At 33.7% G+C, this 14933-nt stretch overlaps 2 non-coding genes across 2 annotated transcripts; one reads left to right on the forward strand and one right to left on the reverse strand.

The window, feature by feature from the left end:
- Positions 1–2469: 2469 nt before the first annotated feature.
- On the reverse strand, positions 2470–2551 carry Trnas-aga. The gene has a single exon. It is a non-coding gene; the product is annotated as a tRNA-Ser (tRNA).
- A 5002-nt stretch (positions 2552–7553) lies between these two features.
- Positions 7554–7635, forward strand: Trnas-aga. Its single transcript has one exon. It is a non-coding gene; the product is annotated as a tRNA-Ser (tRNA).
- Positions 7636–14933: the final 7298 nt, after the last annotated feature.

The raw sequence follows: 14933 nt of genomic DNA on the forward strand, positions 1-14933 counted from the left end.
CTCCTTAGGGTCTTTGAAACATTGGTTTTCCATTTTGAGTACATATCGCTCAATCATGTTATGTTGAAAGAGACCGCTGGATAATACATCTTCCATTTGTGTTTTTGCTAGAAACAAGTAGATTTTTGAACAAAGTTTTTATTTAGTGGCCATGGGAACTTCGTTCATGTGTCTTTCAGTTTCTTCAAGGTCACTGATTTTTTGCCATGACACAGAAACTAATAAGCGTGGTCATACAACTTACTAACAGAGAGATTAGACTAAATCATTAAATTAATTACAACTTTCTATTTAACATGCGATACGTTGTCTATCATAGCGACATATTTATTCGTCGGCGTAGTTATAAAGTTGAAGGTAATGCAGACTAACTCTTAGCATCGGCATATTTAAATTCAGTAATTCGATGTTAATTATACACGGGACTGATAAGGGATATGAAAAGTAGGAAAATGACAAACTACCTATAATAAGAATATCGATTAAAGTCAATATGTATAGCTCTAACAAATAGCTCTCAGGTAAATACTTATAACAGAAGTACAACAGCGGAACAATCTGAATCACTCCTTTAGTAATCAATTAATGATGAGTAATCGGGACAGTAAATGGCCTGCGGCTCAGTTTAAGCACTCCTGTGGGATCTGTCAGAGTACAGGAATAGCCCTGGACAATATTGTTACTGGCCAATCCTACATCACAAATCTACTTGTGTCTATTCATGAGTTCCCTACATTGAGCAGTTTCTCAAGTGGTAAAGACGGCTAGAAATAATTTTATACTAAAATGTGAAATGAATTTACGATGAACAAAATTAAAATGTGTTCATTAATGTCCAGAAAATTATAAAAAGTTGTGTATGAAATTAAATATACTTTATTATACAATGCGCCCAAAAACTGTCCCCAGAGTCAATGTTTTAGTAAGATTGTGAAAACGGTATAAAGAATACATCAACGCACGTAACGGTTTAAAAATCTTACTTTCTCACTATCAGTACTAAACATCGCATTTTACAAATTTCATATATTATTTATTTTAAAGCTTTTCGTCCACAATACAAGTAAGCTCCTGTGTTTCTCTTATTCATAAATTAAAAGCTCACAAAAAAGGTTTGATTACGAATGTGCCTCTATGATATATGAAGAGACTTTGAGAAATGTCGATAGTAAGTAGATATGTAAAATAAACCTATTTGTGTACATTATTACCACACATATTTATGCGTTAACTGCAAGTATTGTAAAAATCATATATTGCATAAGAATTTTACTCGTTGACTGCGGAAAAAATGCTAATACGAATATTCTCCGATAGTCACTGTCCTCTGTAACTTTCACTGGGTGTAGCAAAAGTCAGTTCATGTGTTAACTGCAGGTATTGTAGCAAAACAGGTATTGTATAAGAGTTTTATACATCGACTACGGAATATGCTATAATTGCCAGTAGTCACTGTCCTCTGTAACTTTCACTGGGTGTAGCAAAAGTCAGTTCATGTGTTAACTGCAGGTATTGTAGCAAAACAGGTATTGTATAAGAGTTTTATACATCGACTACGGAATATGCTATAATTGCCAGTAGTCACTGTCCTCTGTAACTTTCACTGGGTGTAGCAAAAGTCAGTTCATGTGTTAACTGCAGGTATTGTAGCAAAACAGGTATTGTATAAGAGTTTTATACATCGACTACGGAATATGCTATAATTGCCAGTAGTCACTGTCCTCTGTAACTTTCACTGGGTGTAGCAAAAGTCAGTTCATGTGTTAACTGCAGGTATTGTAGCAAAACAGGTATTGTATAAGAGTTTTATACATCGACTACGGAATATGCTATAATTGCCAGTAGTCACTGTCCTCTGTAACTTTCACTGGGTGTAGCAAAAGTCAGTTCATGTGTTAACTGCAGGTATTGTAGCAAAACAGGTATTGTATAAGAGTTTTATACATCGACTACGGAATATGCTATAATTGCCAGTAGTCACTGTCCTCTCTAACTTTCACCAGGTATAGCCACTGGTGAATGTGTTAATTTCAAGTATTGAAGCACAACAGACTTTTATAATAGTTATTTTATAAGTTGTATTATAGTCAAACAGATAGTTTCTAGTAGTTTATACCGTTGGTATCCATTTAATATTTTAGAAATGACTTTCTATCAAAATTATCTCAAAACCTGAAAAGTTATGCTGATTTTACTAATTCTAATGTATCAGTTATAATATAACAAAATTCTTGAGTTTATATACACATATAATATTATAATACTATAAAAAATACATACATGTATTTAAATTTGCACCCTAATTCACTTTGTATTTTACAAAGAATGAAAGAGTATTATAAATTAAAGAGTATATAATATACAAATAATCAGACAAAAGTACTTAACATTTCATATTATGGTACGTTCGTTTCTATTTGGTAAACTGCGTTAATGGAAATAGTGGATTTGATGGGTATAAGAAATTTGCGCAGTCGGTAGGACTCGAACCTACGCTCCCAGAGGGAATCTGATTTCTAGTCAGACGCCTTAACCACTCGGCCACGACTGCTGCTGATTTAGATGTTTTTGTGGGTGTATAAGAACATAAATACTTCCTTATCCCTTATCAGTCCCGTGCATAATTAACATCGAGTTACTGAATTGAAATATGCTGATGCTAAGAGTAGGTCTGCATTAACTTCAAATTTATAACTACACCCGACGAATAAGTTTTTTACGTCGCTATCATTAGACAACGTGTCGCATATGAAGTAGAACGTCTTAAGTAATGCGTGTTGATCTAGTCTTATCTTTCTGTTAGTAGGTTGTATGACTAAGCTTATTTGTTTCTGTTTCGTGGTAAAATAAAATCAATGATCAGATAAAACGTTCCTATGGCCATGAACTAAACACTTTGTTAAAAAAATCTGCTTGTTTTGATCAAAAACACAAATGGAAGATATATTATCCAGCAGTCTCTTTCAACAGAACATGATTGGGCGATATGAGTTCCCAATGAAAAACCAATGTTTCAAAGTCCCAAAGAAGCAACGTCCTCAAAGGTTGATTAGTGGCAGTTTCTTTTAAGGGAAAATAATCCAAACCCAATTGCAAATTTGTTTTAAATTTCCGAGAATCAAACCCGTGTACTCTCGTGACTGTCACCATATATAGCATATGGTTGGGGTCACTTAGCCTTAACTACGAAGAAGCTAACCTAAAATTAGGTTAGGTACGCATTGGCAATGTCTTCCTGAACTGCGTCAACTCCACTCATAGTATTGATAGGTATCAGATTGTGTAGGAATCACCAAGATTGGCGAATTCTGATCCATTTTTACGAGAATTGGTAAACTTTGTTAAACTAGTTTGTAACTAATGAGATATAAAGACTAGACTAATACGTAGTTGAAATAAGTATTCCTATATATACCTTTATATTATGAAACTAGTAAGTTCGTCTCATGTGTTTAAAATAAATTATCTTATGTTTCATGTTTTGAATACAAGTACGAATTAAAATACCCACATACTTAATTAAATAAGTTTTGTACATTAATAACAGTACACTTTGATCACGATTCAAGAAATTAAAATACGAATTAAATTCTTAATTCCCTATCTTACTATTATAAAACTAATATCTTCGGTTCAATTGAAATTTTAATACGGACACTTTAACTTGGTCAAAATATGTGTGATTGCGACACTATCAGTGTAATTTTCTGAAGGCTTCGAATTTCTCACGTTTTGATAAGTTATTTTGTACGTATTTTCACTATAATATTATCATCAGAAAACTTTCAATACCGTTTTATTAAAATTCGTGACAGTACTTTGCTGCCAATAACAAATTTCCAAGTAATTATAAGCGTAAATATTGGCAGAGCGCATTGGGAAGTGTCACCTGTTGCCGACAGTACAGACGACTGACAGCCGGCGGTTCCCGCGCTTGTCTGATCTCCCCGGTGTACCACAGAGCACGTCCGTACACAAGACGTAATGTCCCGGAGTTAACGTGACTGCATACATATAAATATACTTGTTCGGGTTAATTTTAAAAATTGCTATAATTTGAACGAGTTTTCTTTAAGTTACGTAAGCTTTTATTTTGTTGACGGCGAAACTCGATGTAATCTCACTGCGCACAAATATTTAAACATTGAATTCAAGTATCAAGGACAGTAAATGTTTCAGAGTTTATCATATTCCACCCCCAGGACTTGTAATATTGGAATGGAATCGATCCTCCTCTTGCCATATCCGCACTGTTTGGGCGGGAGAGAAGTCAATATCATGTATAACTCCTCCGGTCACCAAGGTGTTCTGTTCAGAGTCGGTCAAGAAGTGAACTATTTGACCTTGGAATGACCTTAAAAACAGCTGATTATATGTTTGTAAGTGTCGAACGAGATAAATGGTAGACTATAGCTCTTCACAACGAACGGAGAAGAAACCGAATATTTCTGCTATGTAATAAACAAACTCTTGACGTTATGAACGTAGGTAATTTTCCCTGTTTATATTGTAATACACATACATTTTTAGTGACTTTTATAAACTCTATTTATTATCGACGTGTATTAGAAATAATTTTATCATTAATGTGTACAAGTATTAGTTTTATTTAGTTTGTGCATTTGGTATATTCTGTTGCATTTTTTTAGAATTAAAAAACATTTTTTAATCACAAGAGTCTAAGATACCTATCCCAAAGACAGAATACATTAAATACATTGCTGGTCATTCCTTATGAGGAATCGTAAGCATTTAAAGTATTATTTGAGGTTATCTTTTATTCAGGCTAAGTAAAAACTTTTATATATAAGGATATGGAATTTATGCACTATATATATTCTGGAGAGTATAATTTAATCTTAATTTATTTTACAATACGACATCTTGAATAATGGTTTATTAAAAAAAATTAATTTTATAAAAATAAATTCCATTATAAATGTATTTACCTTAAGCCATGTATTACTAAACAAGTTTAACTGCGCTCATTGCTCGAGTCAGCATGGAAGATCAACAATAAACCTATGTTTACAAATTCTATTTTGATATAGGGGTGGAGTTTAAAACCAAATCTTTATTCCGTAAGTTAACTTATTTGAAAGGTAACGTATATACAGACAGACACACAAAAACAGAAAACTGCTTTCGCCAGTAAGTAGTGAGAAACAGATTGCGATAAACGCGAGGGGAATTAAACTCCGTTGATACTCATTTTAAACATAAAAAGTATTTTTAGAACCTAACTGTAGATTTTATAATGAATAAATGTATAGTAATATTTCCATGTAAATGCTCTATACACAAAGGTGTATACACACACAAAAGTCGAGTTTACTTGCATCTGCAAAACAATGCAAATAAATTAAAACTGCATTATTCAATGAGAAAACATCTATAGATATTCAGGTGACAGAAGTTATTCCCTCATTTTCAAGCGCACTTCTAGAAACGCGTAAACGCTCTTGTAACTATAAACTATGTAAATCAGTGAATTAGCGCACTGGTTTCCAGTTATAAACTATGTTTGAATATCTAATACAGGTTTTGAAATAAATATTTCCAAAATTCCTCCTGTGTTTCAAACTAAAACGTGTTTTCAACTATCATCATTAACAATCTTTTCTGTCTTCAAGTTATTTTAGAGGTTCATTACTATGAAATTAGAAAAACTTTAACCCAGCCAAGAACCTAATACACTACCTTATTTACCTTCTAAATCACTTAACTATACTTACGTATACTCACGTCAAGAGAAAATTTAAATTTGGATGTACGATTCCGAGCCGGTTGCCATGTATCGAAGATTGCTGTTCACTCAGTAGCTGCATACCGTACGGTAGATGTAGCTACGTAGACGTAGTACCTAAAACTTCATTAGATCGTATGATCTGTGCTTCGTAATATGGAGTTTTAGGGGACAAGAGGTACAGCTTTATCTATGCTGCTAGATGTTGACACAAGAACATCTGTTTGATACTGTCATTAATATCCCTTGTGGAACGCCAAGCTGTACACCCGATAAGGCATACAAGAGAGGACCACCTGCTGTCATTGACAATTAAGTTTTAAGTATGATTCCACCATTAAAATATGCTTACCTTGTAAAAGTAGACAAGCATAGACACAACCAGTCAAAATCTGACCTAAAGTGCTAAAAATATTCCCCAGAACCGAAAATATAAATAAACAGATATTTAAGTTCTAGACAGATTAAATTCAAGTCAATTAAATAATAAGAGTCTAGTTGTTGTCATATCTATTTTTAAGGCATTTAACTACTTATTTTAGTACAACTAAAATTTAAAATTTATGAAAAATACGAGTATTATGTGAAGGTTGAAATGGGCTGAGTCACTCTCACCTTCTTGCAAACACTTGATTGGCTGATATTATGAATACGTGTATACCATTGAAAAAATTAAAACTCTAAATTTAGACCATACAAAATTAGAAATGCTAGTATGAAGATGAAATAGTTCTCGAAACGCAATACAATAATTCATATAGTAGGAATATTTTATATAACTTCAGAAGCAAATACTGTAATATCAATATTTTAAGAGCAAAACCTAAACCGCGAACTAAATTCAGAAATCTCGCTTGTTTAGAATCGGCGGAGGAGGCTGAGACAACACAGTGATAATACATTTTAAACAATAATGGAAGCAGATGGAACTGCTCGTGGCATTGGAAAAAGTAACAATAAAATTCTTCGTGCCGCATCGCGTAGCCGTCTCGTCAAGTTATAATTTTGGTTTAACATTAAAATTTTTAACGTCATGTTATTAACTATCAGATTGTGTAGTACAGATTGTAGATCAAACATCGTTTAATATATAGGATTCGTCTGCTTAGTAGAAGCTTAAAAACGTATTCCTATATAATTTGTTTTGCTCGAATGTTTGTAAACAATGTCTATGGTTAAATGAGAATTAATAAATACGCTATCCTATAGCTAACTAGTCTAGGAGCTAAAAGCCAATATGAATTGTATAGGCACACAATCTGGTATGTTAATCGATAAAGGAATTTACTCTAATACAGAAATTGAAATTTCAGTTGTACTAGTTTAGGCGGAAACAGAATCTAGTACGGGTTTAAAATGGTAAAAAGTACGAAAAGGTAATCTTTTGTAGGTGATATTTTTATAGTTAGACACACTTAAAACCAACCATCAGACACGGAAAAACATGTTAAAACGGCGAAAGCTGACATCATACAGTATAATGAATACTCTAATTCCCTTTACGAGTATCTACTTGCAAAACTTTTGTAAAATTGTACAATTTCCTGTATTTAATTTTCAGGGCAAATAGTATTATATTACAACAAAACTTGAACGTTTTGTATTAAATAACATCATAACAACTTTATTGTAACAATATTTTAAATATATAAATACGTTATTCTATGACACAGAGTAAGGAGATCATGTGAACAATTCTAAATTACTTTGGCATCGAACCGGAGACCACTCATTATAACCAACACTTGAAGTATTATAACCAAGTACTTATGTTCTTATACACCCACAAAGTAACCACAAATCAGCAGCAGTCGTGGCCGAGTGGTTAAGGCGTCTGACTAGAAATCAGATTCCCTCTGGGAGCGTAGGTTCGAGTCCTACCGACTGCGCAAATTTTTTATACCCATCAAATCCACTATATCCATAAAAGTAATTTACCACATAGAAACGAACCTACCACATGGAATGTAAAGTTATTTACATTTTTATACTAGATAATCATTAATTTATAATACTCTATTTCTTTATAAAATAGTATTTTATAAACTTGTAAATATTAAGGTGCGAATACTTGTCTGTAGTATTATATAATATTTATAAACACTGGTATGTTACAATATAAAATATATTGATGTAGTGTGTCTGTACATTAAAATTAGTAAAATAAACTCAATTCTTCAGATTTTTATAAAGTTTTGGTACGAAGCTATCTACTAAAATGTAAACTGAGAACCAACGGCTTAAATTACTGTAGGCCTAAACTGTAAGTTTGGCTATGATACAACTCATAAAATAGTTAACACATTTAGAGCGTTTCTATCCCAGGCTTTACTATAAAAGTAGTGTAACTGAAATACATCTATCTGAAACGTTAATTACGCTCAACTCTCAATGGGTAGCCTATATGGCGGACAACCTATACGAGAGCATTATAGTCTCTAGCAGTCACCTACTATACAATAACTGTAAACTATTATAATGTAGAAAAACTGCTACATCTCTACAACTAGAATATTTATATTTTAACTATTATACAACATTTGATTTGCTACAATACTTTACACACTCGCTGACTGTGGCTATACCCGGTGGTAGAGGACAGTCACCTGGCAAATTATTAAGGTAACTTATACACTAACACCAGTGACTGATCAAGGGGTTGGTTTTTACTAAGGACGAGAACGTTCGAAAGCCATAAATACAAGAATATAGCCAAAATCGTAATTGTTTTACTTAGTTAGTAATAAAATAGGCCCTTTAATACCCGTATTCACATGGTAAATATCATGATGAAGAATGTGCCGTTATGTACATGGCCGAGCATACATTGTATCTATTACTGTTTGTGAGAGGTGCCGTGTAGGGGACGAGAGAAACAGAGGCGGAATGCGGGAAGTATCGAGCTGGGCCCAGGTGCGGGTTCATAGCCACCGTGAATCCCTTTATAATACAAGTCTCAGTCCTGCATGTGCTACATCACTGTGTTACTGACCTCTTGCGAGATGTAGTGTGTTTTTGAGAGGTGCCGTGTAGAGCACGAGAGTAACATAGGCGGAATGCGGGTAGTATCGAGCTGGGCCCAGGTGCGAGTTCATAGCCACCGTGAATCCCTTTATAATACAAGTCTCAGTCCTGCATGTGCTACATCACTGTGTTACTGACCTCTTGCGAGATGTAGTGTGTTTGTGAGAGGTGCCGTGTAGCGCAACGAGAGAGACAGGGGCGGAATGCGGGCAGTATCGAGCTGGGCCCAGGTGCGGGTTCATAGCCACCGTGAATCCCTTTATAATACAAGTCTCAGTCCTGCATGTGCTACATCACTGTGTTACTAACCTCTTGCGAGATGTAGTGTGCTTGTGAGAGGTGCCGTGTAGAGCACAAGAGAAACAGAGGCGGAATGCGGGCAGTATCGAGCTGGGCCCAGGTGCGGGTTCATAGCCACCGTGAATCCCTTTATAATACAAGTCTCAGTCCTGCATGTGCTACATCACTGTGTTACTAACCTCTTGCGAGATGTAGTGTGTTTGTGAGATGTTCCGTGTATCGAGCTGGGCCCAGGTGCGGGTTCATAGCCACCGTGAATCCCTTTATAATACAAGTCTCAGTCCTGCATGTGCTACATCACTGTGTTACTGACCTTTTACGGGATGCATTGTTGCTGAGTTATTATACTATCAAGTAAATTGAAAAATTTACGCTGTGAATCAGTGTCGATAAAGCAATAACTAATTAGTCTTGTCTTTAGATAAGTTTGAACCGTTTAAACCGTTTAAAGAGATCTTTAAACGGTTTAAACTTTAAGAACAACACGTTACAGCATTTTTAATTAAAGACCTTCCAGTAATTAATAACTAGTTTGATGTGATATTAGGAATCTAGCATTAAATACTTTAAACAAAATCTCTTTGGGTATGCCTATAAAATTATTTTAATAATCAGACCAAATTTAAATTTATTAAAAGTTTAACAATAAAGTGCTTCATGTAGTACTCAATTAGTGAACAAGCATTTATAAAATTGAAGGTTACAGCCTACTTTATTGTTTGCAACTTTATAAACAGTTTTATTTGTATTTGTCCGTTTTGAAATATATTCTACCACGTACAAGGTTAAAATACTTTAAATTCAAAATACTGTAATTTTTTCTGTTACAGATTTAGTAAAATTATAGCAGTGTATATTTATTTATTACAATGCCTAATTTTATCAAATGTTACAGGTTTTATTTTTTTTTAGATATGCAACATATGAAAATTATAGCGTACATCTTTGTCAAAACCATGTAGGATTTTTTCATTCATTAAATATCTTACTTTACAGCGGCTTAAACAATTATATAAAACATTAAAGTAACAATTCTTTCTATAAATAATATATCAGTTGAAAAATTTAGTATATATATCAAACTAATCGGGTTGGATATCCACCAATCACTCCCAGCCCTAATCTTTCAGGAGTCGATTGCTCCACCACAAATCCCTACAATTCTGGTAAGTTGATTATTCTTTGATTATCTTCCTGATCAGATACGTATTATCAATAAATTTTATCACCAAAATATACCGGTATTGTATACTGAGTGTTGCGTGCTTAAAGGCTATTTAAAAAATTTTATTATATATATAATATATTTTTTATTTTCTAAAGAAAGAACCGACTCAATGTTACCGACTGTACAAGATCAGGACTATATTTGTATCTCTACAATTTTTTATTTTCTTCAAATGTGATGTTGTATCCAAAAACTAGTTCCTTATATTCCCTTCCTTCCACAGAAAATATGATACTGTTCGGGACGGTTAAAGTAAACACTTTTTAATAGAAAGAAGTCCACAAAATATTATTAGTTAAATGTAAGCATTCTAGCAACTGAATTTATAATTACATTTATTCATAATTATTCGATAGTTAATTAGTTTATTTTAATGTATAAAATGATTGTTTCCTTCGTGAGTTCAAATCTATCTTATACGTATACTCAGTTAATATGAACCTCTTTAAAACTTCAAAATATGCCCAACAACTTTAACAGGAACATTTCATTATTTTTTTTTTTATTTTTTAAACCACAATTTACTTACAACCACAATTTTTTAGAATTCTCCATGCTCGATCCTTTAGCTCATACTCCCAAAGAACTTACTGTATTTGCAAGAGGAAGTAAGCATAAATCTCAGAGATCACATCCCCTTGTAACGACTCCTACAACCCCAATCTCTCTAGATTCAACCAGTCTCAAGTTGTAGGCTTGTACAATAGGAATTACAATCAAGAGAATTGATCATTCATTCATTCATAACTTTCACAATAAGATTTTCACAAGCTTCCTAAAGTCAGTGGTAGGCATTGGGAGCCTTCCGGAGCTGTTACACAATTACGCCTCGATATTTTATTGTTAAAGTTATCGCTAACTATTCAGTTTATTTACAGTCATGTTGGAAAGCCCTTTCACTAGTTAAATTTTGGAATCATGAGTTATTAAGATCTGTAGACGTTAACGTTAAGTCTGGCAAAATACATCAATATAGTGAGATATAGACACAAATATTTATTTTTTAAACATTCTAGAACATAGATTGCAGTTTAAACCTTTATTGTAGAAGGTTACTTTCACTAAGAGCATACTTTAATTTGTTCCATAGATTCATGAACACCCTGCATATCATGAAAGCACTCTACATTAGCACCAAATTTCAAAGAAGATTTCTCTCTTTTACATTGCCCCGTGAAGGAACAAAGTAGATACTCCAGGGGATAACATGATACACGTTATTCCGAATAACCAAGGGCTCACTGAATCTTTCTTGCAGTTCTCGGGAGTGAAACTTTATCGCTGTTAAGTAATTACGATTTCATACATTTAACACACGTGTCAAAAAGCCATCTACTATTATTAACCGAATTGAGACACTTATTCAGTGTTGCGTAAAGGAAAGTGACATTAACTATATGAGAATCTCCTTCATTTTTACAGTTATCTATTACTGATGTTTATTGAGATAATATGACGTACAATATTTCATTACTACTTATAATTATCTTTCTAAAACTATAATACTCATACCTTTCAAAGGAACAAACAAGGAAACACGTTTTCTATAAAAAAACAAACCTAGTTGAGCAACCAACATGTAATTGATTTATATTAAATTAAATCGGTACTTAAAGTTTCTTTGCAATGTCCATTTAGTATGTAAATAACAGTTAATTGATCAAATGTATATACTGTCCAGATTTTAAAATTACTTCAAAATTTGTGCAATATGGATCTTATTTAACTGGCACATTCAAATAAAAAAATAACTGAAAGCCACTGTATTTACAAAACACGTGAATTACAATATGTATTGTGCATAATTATTATATTCAAACACGTTATCTAGCCTGGGACAAAAAAGAGCTTAGATTAATACTCATTTTTGTTAACCAAGGAATGTAAATTAATGAATGTAACAAGATTTGTACGCGACGTTATTATAACTCACTCATTGTAAAGGCGAGGGATACCTGCAGAAAATGTGGAGATTATGAAATACTGTACGATAAACTCAAACCCTTGCTATAAACTTTACAATACGGGACTATGACGTCACTGGCTACTCCCATGGGCCGCTGTAAGGACTCCATTTTCGAACTACAGGGTGTTTGATAAGTCAATACCCAATTTTGTGTCAGCTCTATACAATTAGTCAAGATTGTACGGTTAACTTATAAAGTGTTATTTATAAAACGGTGATCGTTAATGTGGTTGTTATTCCTAAACCTCAGTTGCCAATCATCATGTCCGGTGTATTGAATATTGAGGTTAGGACATACAGTGCCGCCAAGTATGAAGTATAATTTTCAATCGGTAGTTGCGGTGCAAAGTTTTTTATATTCGAAAACTGTCGTAAAAAGTTGATGGAATCTGGATTAGACAGTAACAAGAAGAAACCTGGTCGTCCGCGTGCCAAAGAAGTGTTTGTACGAAGTCTAAAGAAATCAGTGCTTACTGCTTCAGGGCTTTCTTGCTATGCAAATCCATAAAGTATTAATTCAAAATATCTCCTTTTAACTCTGAAAATCTCAATATGTTCATGAGCATTTTCCTGAATGATTGCGATCGTCGCATGGAATTTTCAAAAACCTTCGTTCAGTGGCACAATGAGTGAGTGACCTGAACTGTTAACAACATACGAGGTGGAGTGATGAGGCTGTATTCCACGTCGGAAAGTTTGTTAATAAACATAACTGCCGTTACCGGTCAAAAGAAACCAAAAAGAAAGCATCAAACATTTCAAACACGGCCTAAATTGACTGCATGGTGTGGTCTCACACCTACGCAGGGGATTGGCCCTTTTATTCACCGAGAGACCATGAATGGATTAAGGTACCTTAACATGCTCCACGAACAAGTTTGGCCAGTTGTTTCTGGGTGGAAAAATGAAAGAAACCTGCTGTTCTTGCAGTATGGAGCCCCCTCACTACCACAGCGATGTCAGAAGATGACAAAACAACCGTTTTGAAACAAATGGATTGGCAGACATAGGTCTTATGAATGGTCAGCCCGAAGCCCTTATCTGCTTCCGTGCGATTGTTTAGTGGGGTTGGGCCAAAGAAGAAGTATGCAAAACTAGGCCAAAAACCGTATTTATAAAATGAAGCGTGAGAAGTGTTTTTAATAAAAAATTGTATTATCATCATAATGGTTATGTTTTCCAAATGGGTTCAAATGAACCCAGCACTGGTGGCAGATGTCCAAATGGTTGAAGAAATACGTTGTCAATACCGGAGTATATGTTGAATCGTAGTTGAATAACTTATAGAAAATGAACCTTATTAATTAATCTTTATTTATGTCAATCAAAATTTTCTCTATACAAATTAATATATTTTATTAAAATATAAGTTGGGTATGGATTTATCAAACCGTAGTTAAAGGCCTTTGGTATTACTAAATTATTTCGTTAAAGCTTTGATATTCAAAACTCTATATTTTCTCTTTCCATGCTGACAATCGAAGTATAGAACTCACAAACTAACGTTATATGAGATCTAAACGTAACTAAATTGTTAACTTAGATAACTAGTTCAAAGACGGTTTCAATTACTCGAGTGACATAAAGTACGAAAATTAGTACTTTCAATTGTTAGCTATAAAACGAAACGTTACTTAGGAATGAAATATCCCTCACAGTTAAATCAATAATTTTATTCAAAATTAAAAATGTTATTCGAATTGGTACTATTAGTATGAATACTATACACGCGAAAATACGATTTCTCATCCAACCTATCGTAATTATTCCACACCATGACCTCACAGATAGACAACGATAGAGCAGCTGAAGATTTCTCTTTATTGTTGTGTATTTTTGTTGAATACTGAAATGTATGGTATTTAAAATATAATGCTAATTAGAACCATTAAATACAGTGATATGTTTTTTTCCGATCATCCAATATGAACATGGTTTTTGATAATTGAGTATCAGAGTGAGCACCGAAGATTGTCAATGGCGGTAAAAACAAAGCGAACAGTCCACAGTGGATGACACTAGATAAGTCGCGGTCGATGTCAACCTCACATAGAAACGAGGTCACCTGCCATATTACAGACGGTGACAAGAAATGGGATGTTTTGTTTTTGTGGGTGTGGGCTAGTCTATAGAGGGTGACTGTTATTCGTGTGATGTTTTGTGACGAGTGAAAACAGTGATTAAGTAAATTATAAAAGAGTCATCAGTGTAATACCATAATCCATTTGTGAAATTCTAACTTGTACCTTTTCAATACCATTCATACATGGAGACACACATTTTTGTGTTCTAGAAATTCTTCCTCCTGGTTATGAAAGTCTCACTGACTGGCTATTTTAATGTAAACTCCCATATTTGCCGAAGGGAAACTGTAGTAAGTAGTAAGATGAAGAAGTAGTAACAACTTTATCTCATAACTTAGGGTTACTTTTCAGTGACGGGGCCTGAGAACACATCGACCTTGAACAAATTTCAATTTGAATTTGCTCACTAAAGTTGTAATGGTTACATGAATGACGATATAACACCATGTTATATCGTCATTCAACCATCAAAAGTCTCTCTTTTCATGTCTGAAAGAAAGCTAAGCTCTAATATGAAGCTGTTACTACTTTGCTTCTGGAGGAAATCAGTACGCATCATCAAACAATCGTCTGGAATATATAAAT

The sequence above is a fragment of the Homalodisca vitripennis genome, chromosome 1, assembly GCF_021130785.1.
Source record: "Homalodisca vitripennis isolate AUS2020 chromosome 1, UT_GWSS_2.1, whole genome shotgun sequence".
NCBI classification, from domain to species: Eukaryota; Metazoa; Arthropoda; class Insecta; order Hemiptera; family Cicadellidae; genus Homalodisca; species Homalodisca vitripennis.